The sequence below is a fragment of the Eucalyptus grandis genome, chromosome 3, assembly GCF_016545825.1.
Source record: "Eucalyptus grandis isolate ANBG69807.140 chromosome 3, ASM1654582v1, whole genome shotgun sequence".
Taxonomy (NCBI): domain Eukaryota; kingdom Viridiplantae; phylum Streptophyta; class Magnoliopsida; order Myrtales; family Myrtaceae; genus Eucalyptus; species Eucalyptus grandis.
The window spans coordinates 28907792-28917588 of NC_052614.1; positions in this window are offsets into that span (position 1 = coordinate 28907792).

Sequence of the window (9797 nt, forward strand, 5' to 3'; positions counted from 1 at the left end):
TTCAAAGTGGTTCGATAAATTTTTTCCTTTTGGGAATACATTAGCATAAGCTATTTATCCTCTTTAAATAAAACGATGCATTGATCTCTTTTAAGATCCAAATATCCAATTATTGTTTTCCTTAAATGAGAGAAGAATATCAATAGTGTCATAACTTTTTTACAATGCTCACTTGAATACCATAACTTTGTATTTTTATTCACTTAAATGCCACATCGGAGCAAAATTGATCACTTGGCAAATCATCCTAGGTGGATTTTTTTGAAAAATTTTCTTGTTTTTCTTTTGCTTTTTTCTTAGAGCTAACAAGGGTCGCTAGGGACCTTTATTGGCCACGAAACCCCTCACCCAGTGTGGCTACGAAGGCCTTGGGCAAGGGCATCATGACCTCGCTGGACAAAGGCGAGGCCGTGAAGGCCCTTGCCAGATTGGGTGATGTTGCCTCGCCTAAATTTGACAAGGGCCATCAAGGCCCCACTTGTGACTAGCGAGGTCGGGTGTTAGGCCTTCGTGACCGAGGGCAAGGGTTTTGCAATCGGCAAGAGTCCCCAATGACCCTTGCCAGCCCTAAAAGACAAAGGAAAAAAAGTAAAATAAAATTTCAAAATTAAAATGTAATAATAAATGAATAAAAATTTTAAAAATTTATCTACATTAGTGTTGATGAAGCCACATAGGTCGACTGGCTGTCCCATTGGATTTTCCGGTGAGACAAATTGTCAATGATACTCAAGTGATCAATTTTTTAAATTTATGACGCTCAAGTAAGCGAAAAAAAAAGGTTTTTTGGCCTTAAACTATGTGATATTGGCAAACTCTCCCAGGGACTCATCTGAAAACAATTTTATTGGCTGGTGCCAACCTTGTCCGATTTATTGTACGCAAGGGCCTAAACTTAATTATTTAGTCCTCAAATTTTGTGGTCTACTAATTAAGACTCTAACGAACAACTTTCTAGTTCTGAGTTTTTGCAAAAAAAAGACCCCAAGTCCATTAACCTCGCAAAACACGTCCAGCGTTTAGGGAAGCAATTTCCCAAATCTAAGTGTGGAAAAGTTTTGCACGTTGACCATGAAAGTGCTAGTATGAACACCTAGAGGGAGGGTGAATAGGTGTGAAAACAGATTTTGCAAAATGCAGTGAAAATCTTTACTTTTAACCTGAATCTGAATAACAACAGACTTTTGAAACTGAATCTGGAGAGCAACAGACTTTGAGCGAGATCAGACTTTAACAGTTAAATAGAACTACGAACAAAATAAAGAAGTTCAGGAAAGAGAATAAGAACACAAGGTTTATAGTGGTTCGGCTTAATTCAAGCATACATCCGCTCTCCCACACTAACAGCCTCCTTGGCTGGATTCAATTAGACAATCAACAAGAGATTACAACTTTGAGTGCAAACACTTAGTAGTAGATCACACTATCTCACTAAGTCACTCTTTTGGTATTTCTCTCATGATCACAAACGTTTAAGCTCACAAGAGACAAGTGTATGAACAAAGATCGCTAAGACTTTGGAATTATAAATTCTACGCTTCGTCTCTTACTTGTTCATCGATCCTTCATCTCCTTAAATACTCCTCCATTTCCAAATTAGCCGTTGGATAGTATCTTGAGGATCATCTTCCAATCTACCCATTGGACAAATTTGTATTTAGAAAATTTGGTAGCCGTTGAGTGACAAAAGTAGAATCCCAAATTGATTCCGATTGCCCATACAAACAGAATATTGGTTTCCATAAGTAAAGCTTATTCGTATAAAAAGTTCTTGTCTTCAATATTCAATCGTCAATCAATTAGATTGAGTCAATCAAATAATTATTGATTTAAAATCCAACTAGATCACTAACCATTATATGATTGGGCTTGTATTACGATCTGTGGAATTTGAATGTAAAGTCTGAGAACAATAGACTTTACAATCTGAGTCTGAGTGCGATAGACTTTACAATCTGAGTCTGAACATATTTTGCTTCTAAACAGATTTAGCTTTAAGGTCTGGATATAGTCTGAATAAGTTTAGCCTCAGTATAAAGTCTATCTTCTAGTTCTTCATTCACGTTTAGTCTGAAATTTATCAGAGTTGGCAGACTTCTGATGTAGAATAGACTTTGACACTAAAGTTTGGCAATATTCAAACTTTACTTTGGACATATGTTATGTTCAGTCTTTTGGCCATCTTCAGACTTTGACAATATCCTTTAAATGTTCTATCATCTGTATGGTCTATTACTTAACCAATAAATACGTTAGTAGCATTTGATTTATTTTGTCATCTTCAAAACATCATAAGGGATTTCCCTAATAGATTAGACCTTTGAGCGATGAAACAAGCTCAAATTTCAATGAAATTGATATCACAAGAAATCTTGAAATCTCAGTTACAACTTTCATGCAGAATATTTCCGAGATTCCTAACACAAAAAATCAGAAAAATCAAAGAACTGAGCAAGGTTATGTCAAGAACTGCTATTACAGAACCCGAGTCAGTTTTTCCAGATTGTGACTTTAGATTACGAGCTGATTTTGACATAGAAAATGAACTCCAGTTTTAACTTGCAATCTATTGTTTTGAAGCTTAGGATGTCTATTTTGGTTCCCTAGTTGAACACTTTTCGAAATTTTGATGTTTTCAAACTCAAATCCATACGTGAAGCCTACTGACTCAGCGAGCTACGATTTTCCAAGGCATGCTAGCAATCATCAATCAATCAACAAGCAATTGTTAGTCAATTTCTACAAAACAGCAACCTTTCAGCAGCATTTAGCCATCACAACTCCATATGCGCATCTGGCTTCATTAATTTCCTCCACAATCTTAAACTAAAACCTTTGATCTACAAACCTTGTTCGTTATGCCTTGACGCTTGATCGAGCGATCCGGCCTCTGTATATACTTCTAGGACTTCACAGAAAGGCCAAGGACTCTCAGAAACTCACTGAAATCACAGCACAAAAAACTACGTGAAAATTCGGATTAAGGAGCCCGGGTGAACAAACAAAGGAAATGATCAAGTTGAAGGAGACCCGGTGGAGTTGAGCTCCGACCACCACCACTTCGAGGACAGGATGAGGAATGCCGTCGCAAGAGTCAGATCACTGAGGAATTGCCAGCGGGCGACCAAATCATCGTCGGGAGCTACTAGAACCAGGACCGGCGTGTGAGCTGTTGTTAGGCCCAAGAGGAAGAACCAGCCAGCTTGAGGTCGGCCAGCAGTGTGCTGGTGCGGCTTGACTTGCGACTGGGTGGGGGAGGGTCTGAGGCGTGTGGAGCAGTGGTGGTCCGCCGTGGGGGCACTGGCGGCCAGCCAAAATCGGCAATGAAGAAGTGCGGCTGAGAGTAAGAGAGAGAGTTTTAGTGTTGTCGATAAAAAAAAAAAAAAAAAAAATTGAAATTAATTTGTTGGCAGAGTCGTTGCCGTTGTGGTTGCTGAAGCTGCTGAGGCCATGACTTTAAGAGTAGGATTGTTGGTAGCTCAAGCAAGGAAGTGGCAGAGTATGGAATTGGAAACTGAAGCTGCAGTCGTGTATGATGTTTCTCTCTATGAGATTGAGGTTTTTTGATTGGCAAAAGTCCCATGAGATTGAGGTTTTTTTATTGGCAACAGTCCCATGTCGAGCAACTTAGGAAATATATTGAGGATTATAATGAATATGGCTCCCTCTCCTAATAAGCTAGCTTTTCGGATCTTCCACCCCTTGGAACGCATACTTTTTGGATCCACACCGGTGGTGGAAATTCATTGAGGTTCTTCTCTCTTGTAATTCACCACCAGTTTCCGGAAGACAATTATTCACTTTACTGAGATTTTGGTCTCTGGCAATAGGGTCTGTGATGATATATGATTGACAATTTCAGTGGGAAGACAAAAGTACCAAATTTGAGAACTGAATCTGGTCCTCAAGCAAGACACATGATAATAGTCATTAGGGGACTAGTAAGCGTTCGCAATCCAAGTAAACCACGAGATGGAGAAATGGAAGAGAAGATGAAAACATTAAAGTAAGAGGGCAAAGTGGTGCCATGTGCCGAATGAGTAGAGGGCGTAGCAAGTGATCTTAATCGTCGAGAATGCACATTCTTGACTCTTTGTATGTATAAAACTTCGAAACTTTTTTGCAAAGAAAATGAGTTGTCACCTGGTAATGCCAACATCAGCACATTCTGCAATTTACGGAGTTAATTTAACCACAAAGAAACACGTATTTTTAATAATTTGCGAATTAGTTTATTCTTGTCATCTTTTGCCTATACTGGAGTCACGCCTATAATTGTATGGAAGGAACCAAATCAGATCCAAGAAACATGGACATTGTAAAGGACAAGACATAGCAAATATCAACTGGAAAGAAAAAAAAAATCATGCAAGTATTTTAGAGTGCTTTTGATAATATTTCTGTTTTAAAGAATAATTTCTTTTCAGAAATATTTTTTTATTTCTATTCCCTTAAATAATTTGAGTAAAACAACATGTTTGCTAACTATACAAAATTTTTATTTTCGGAATAAACAAAGAATAGAGATACATTTGGTATGAATTACAATTTTTTTTTATGCCTTAGAATTTCTTTTAATATTTTTTTCTTTATTTCCTCTCTTCTTTCTCCTCCTCTAGCCGGCGATGGTAGCGGCCAGCAAGTCTCCATTGATCGATTAGAAGAGGAAGAAAAAAAAAAGAAAAAAAAATGACTTATTTTTATAAATTGTTTTCGGGAATAAGAAATTACCTTTTTCTATTTCTTATTTCTATTTCAAATCTATTCCTTAACGGATTTTCTATTCTCGAGTATGTTACCAAACTTATTTTTATTTTTTTTCTATTATTGAGAGAAAAAAAATTACCAACGCCCTTACATTGCCCAGAACCGTGAGAAGCCGTGGGAGACCGGAAAGGGTGGGTTCGGAGGAAACAAGGAAACAGCACAGTTGAAAAAAAAAGGGTTTCCCCCCCTTTTTTTTCCCTATGGTGGGCCCCTTGTGGGCCACACCCAGCTCCTAAGGAGCTTATTTGCACCAAAACAGGGAAAGGGTTTCGAAGGAGTTGGACAGAGAGGCCTCCTTCCCCTGCTGGTGTTAATGAAAAGCGGTTTTTGAAAATGAATTAGTTGGCAGAGTAGCGGCGCTGTGGATGTGGAAGCAGCTGAGGCCATGGCTTTAAGAGCAGAGGGTTGTTGCTTAGCTCGAGCATGGAAGTGGCAGAGTGTGGGATTGGAAGCTGATGCTGCGGCTAGTGCATGATGTTTCTCTCTATGAGATTCAGGTTCTTGATCAAGACTCATTTAGGGTGTGTCGGGCAACACGTTTACAAAGTCCTTTGGATCTCTCAAGGTTATTGGGTAAATGCAAATTGTGATTGGCAAATATTTTGAAAAGTTTTGGGAAGATGCAATTGTACCTATAAAGTAGAGGTGTTAAAATGGGTCACTTGTTTATAACAAAAGATAGTTAAATGGGTTTCACAATTATAGGTTTAAGATAGGTGGGTCTTAAGTGGGTTTTTAAATGGGTTGGGTTGAAAACTCATCTTTAATAAAAACATTATAATTCCTCCATTCTCTCTTCCACTTTATAAAAATCTAAATTATAATTTTTTTATTTTTATTTTCTCTTTTCTTTTTCTTCCTTTTTTTCTTTCTTCTTTTTTTTTCTTTCTCCTTCCTCCTTCCTTCCGGTCGCCGGCACGGCGACGGCCGGCGACCGGCCGAGGCAGGCCTCGAGCTCGCCGGCGTCGGGCGAGCTGCTCGCCGGATCGGGCGCTCGGCGAGGCTCGAGCCTCGCCGATCTGGCGAGACTCGAGCCTTGGCGTCGGCAAGGCTCGAGCCTCGCCGATCCGGCGAGCCTCGAGCTCGGCTGGCGTCGGGCGAGGCTCGAGCCTCGCCGTCTGGCGAAGCCTCGAGCTCGCCGGCATCGGGCGAGGCTAGAGCCTCGCCGGTTCGGCGAGGGGCGAGCTCGAGCTCGCCGGATCGGCGAGGCGGAGGCCTCGCCGGCGTCGGCGAGCTCGAGGCTCGCCAGATCTGCGAGACTCGAGCTCGCCGGCGTCGGGCGAGGCTCGAGCCTCGCCGATCTGGCGAGACTCGAGCTCTCGGCGTCGGGCGAGGCTCGAGCCTCGCCGATCCGCGAGACTCGAGCTCTCGGCGTCGGGCGAGGCTCGAGCCTCGCTGATCTGGCGAGCCTCGAGCTCGCCGGCGTCAGCGAGCTCGAGCTCGAGGCTCGCCTGTGGCCGGTCGCCGGCCGTCGTCGTGGCCGGCGGCCGGCCAAAGAAGAAGAAGAAGGAGAAGAAAAAGAAAAAGAAAATTATATTTTAAAAATAAAAATAATTAAAATTTTAATTTTTTTAAAAAATAATTAAAAATTTAATTTTTTTAAAAAATAATTAAATTTCGATTTTTAAATAATTATTTTAAAATTTATAAAAATTGTCCATTAAATTTATATTGTATAAAACTATTTTAGCAATACAATTTTTAAAAAAATAATATATATATAAAAGCTTGGAAGTATTTTAATAATATAATTTTTAAAAAAAACATGGGAATAAGTTTTTCTAAATTTGTTAAATATGAAAATATTTTATTAATATGAGTTGGGTCGGGTCGGGTATGGGTTGGGTATGGGTTGGGTCGGGTTTGGGTCGAAAAATTTACATTAAACATTAATGGGTCATAAATGGGTTAATGGGTCAATTTGGGTCGGACCATTAATGACCCGACCCAAACCCAACCCAACCCACCCGTTTAACGGCTCTACTATAAAGTTCTCTAAAGGGTTTTAGCTTGACACATTGGTAAACACAAGCTTTGAAAAGTAACACTTTTTTGCATGCTCTCAGCCAAGTTTAATGAAAATGTTAATTTCCCATCTTATCTAAAAGCCAAATCAAATGCACCCCTAGATTCTGATCTGGTAATTCACCACCAATTTTTGGAAGACGATTTTTCAACTCATTGAGACTTGGATCTCTAGCAATAGTGTCTGCAATGAGAAAATGAATTGTCATAATGCCAACATCGGCACGTTCTGCAGATGGACTAACTTAAAAGGAGAAGCATATTTTTAAGCATTTACGAATTAGTTTACTCATTAACATTGACCAAATATGTATAGCTTACAAATGTAAATGGTACGTTTGTATTGGACTGCGTACTAAATGATTCTTCACTTAAATATGGAATAGTAAATATTATTGGAAGGTTTGATAGTATAACTAACTAGTAAGATTGTAATTTCCAATTAACATTTCGTCACTGAACTAATGGAGCGAGAGCTTCCTTACATACTACATTAATTGATATTTAACTTAAGACTATCTATTAAGTTATGTGTAGTTCAAGGCTTTTACACGCACTTAATGTGGTTATTAATATTTTTTTTTTGCTTACATGCTATTTTAGGTTGAGTCTTGCTAATTAGTGTCGCAATCTTCCCAAGAAGAAATCCCGAGGGAGTTCAGTGGATTGCCAAGCAAGTGCTAACGGTTGGCGCTAGCTCTTAGATCCAGTTCTACCAAGTCTTTCCGATTTCAATTTGCTTTCCGCAATTAATTATGAAAATTAAATTTACTTTTAGAGTCATTACTAGTTTATTAGAGGCCAAAAAAAATGTCGGATAACATTTTATTTATGCAAATCAAAGATTTGAATATGGAGAATTTGATTACGCTAAATGTCTATCAAATGCCCAGTGTGACACGGTTTGCTCTTTCTTGAAAACAAGTTATAGTGATTTTGTCAATTTTATTTTCCCTAAATCCTCTATGTACATACCGATCATACATGGATGCTCATACAATGAATCATAAATAACCAATAACCGAAGCAATTAAAGTAAAGTACGAGGATCGTATTAGGTAAAAAATTAGACAATGCCTTGTTATTATGCCCTGGAACGGGACCCTTGTGAGCGGTTTGTGAGAAGTAAATCTGCATTACTCTAACAAATGTGAACTTCTTAATCTCCATGATTTCCCCAAATCCTCTATGTACATCGCGATCATACATGGATGCTCAAACAATGAAACATAAACAACCAATAATTAAAGCAATTAAAGTAAAATATGAGGATCATATTAAGCAAAAAATCAGATGATGCCACGTTATTATGCCTCGGGATGGGACTCGCGAGCGGTTTGTGAAAAGTAAACGTGTGTTAATCTAATAAATGGGAACTTCTTAATATCCATGATGAGATGAGACGTATAATAAACTAAACAAATCCCACAATGCAAGAAGCACCTATCGATTAATCGATTTTATGATTCTAATGAGGCATGTTAGTGCATATGTAACCTAGGCATCCAAAATATGCACCGGAACCCTTACGCATGGAAATTTCTAGTATTTCTGACAGGTGGATTATGTGCATTGAAATGTTTCGAAAATGATATGTAGGAAAGTCTAGCCTGAGGCATGACATGAGTAACTGCTTCCATGAAATTGACTTAAACTTACGTGAGAGATATAACATCTCAAAAATAGCAACTTGGACACCTATCAATCGGTCTCAAGGGCGGGTGGCCATGAACATTCACAGCCACAAATTTGCAGGAGAAAGCTACGGCTTGCAATCGATGAATTCCAGAGTTCACACAGCCAACAAGACAGATAAGGCAGGTGCCGCATATCCAACTGCAAATCAGTATCCAGTTCATTTTCTCAGTTCCCTTTTCTAAAAATGGCTTGGTACTTCATCTGTGGCAGCTCAAGATCAAGTGGAATACAGATTTATAAGAACTGAAAGATGTTGAATATTCCAAAGTGTGAAAACCCACCATTTGAGAGTCTGCTAATGATGCATAACTAGGATGATTGCCGCACATAAGCCCCTCCCATAATGAAATGACGAAGACTCTGAGTTCAACACGCAACCTTCGAGTTGGTGTATTGAGAATATATCCATATTCATGTTCAGATCGTAGGACTTAGTAAATACCTCATAGTATGATCAGATGATATTATTGGCGGCCTGAGTAACGGGGACATGCTTAGTAGTCGGTTTAAACACACACCAAGAGCACCTTCACTTCCTTGACAACACATGCAGCTAACGTATTCTCTCTTTGTTCATTCACTCTCTGCCCACAACCTCACCCTTGCACGTAATTTTTCACTTCCTCCATGTTTTGCTTTTGACTCTCGATTTTGTGCCTCAGGAGAATTTCAACTTCGATGTCTTCAGGGGAATACCACATGGCTTTTCTTTCCAATCTTCCGGTTCGAACCACATGGCAGATCCCATGTGATGCTCGATTAAGGTTCTTGGTAATGATTCTGGGGGTCAAATTTTGGAGCTGAGGAAAGTCGACCACATGACATTGCAGCTGAATTCTAGTCATGTCGTCTTTTGTCGGCTGAAGACCCCATATCTCTTCTGCTGCAGGTCTCATTTGTTTTGTTGGCAGCATGCTCTGCTCTCTGTTTTACTCGGGCGGTTTCACGATTTTATGTCCCCTTTGCTTTACTTTTTTTTTTTTTTGGGAAAAATAGATTTCTAGAAACTAATCCCATTTTAGAAGATGTACAATATACGAGTAATCTAAACTGCAAGAACAAGCTCTAGTTTTTTTTGAAAAATATGTAAAAACGACCTTTTGGCAACAATTTATATTTTCTTAATAGGGAAGAGGAGAGGAAAGTATCTCCCTGAGAAAAAAAAATGTTACAATGATTACAAAGAATTCTTAAATTACAAGAGTATCCTCCTTGTCATCAAAGATTTCATTAAGGTACTTGGGGGGTACTTGGGGAGAGAAGAGAGCAAATATCCTGAAAAACGGGAACTTCTCTTCTCATCTTTT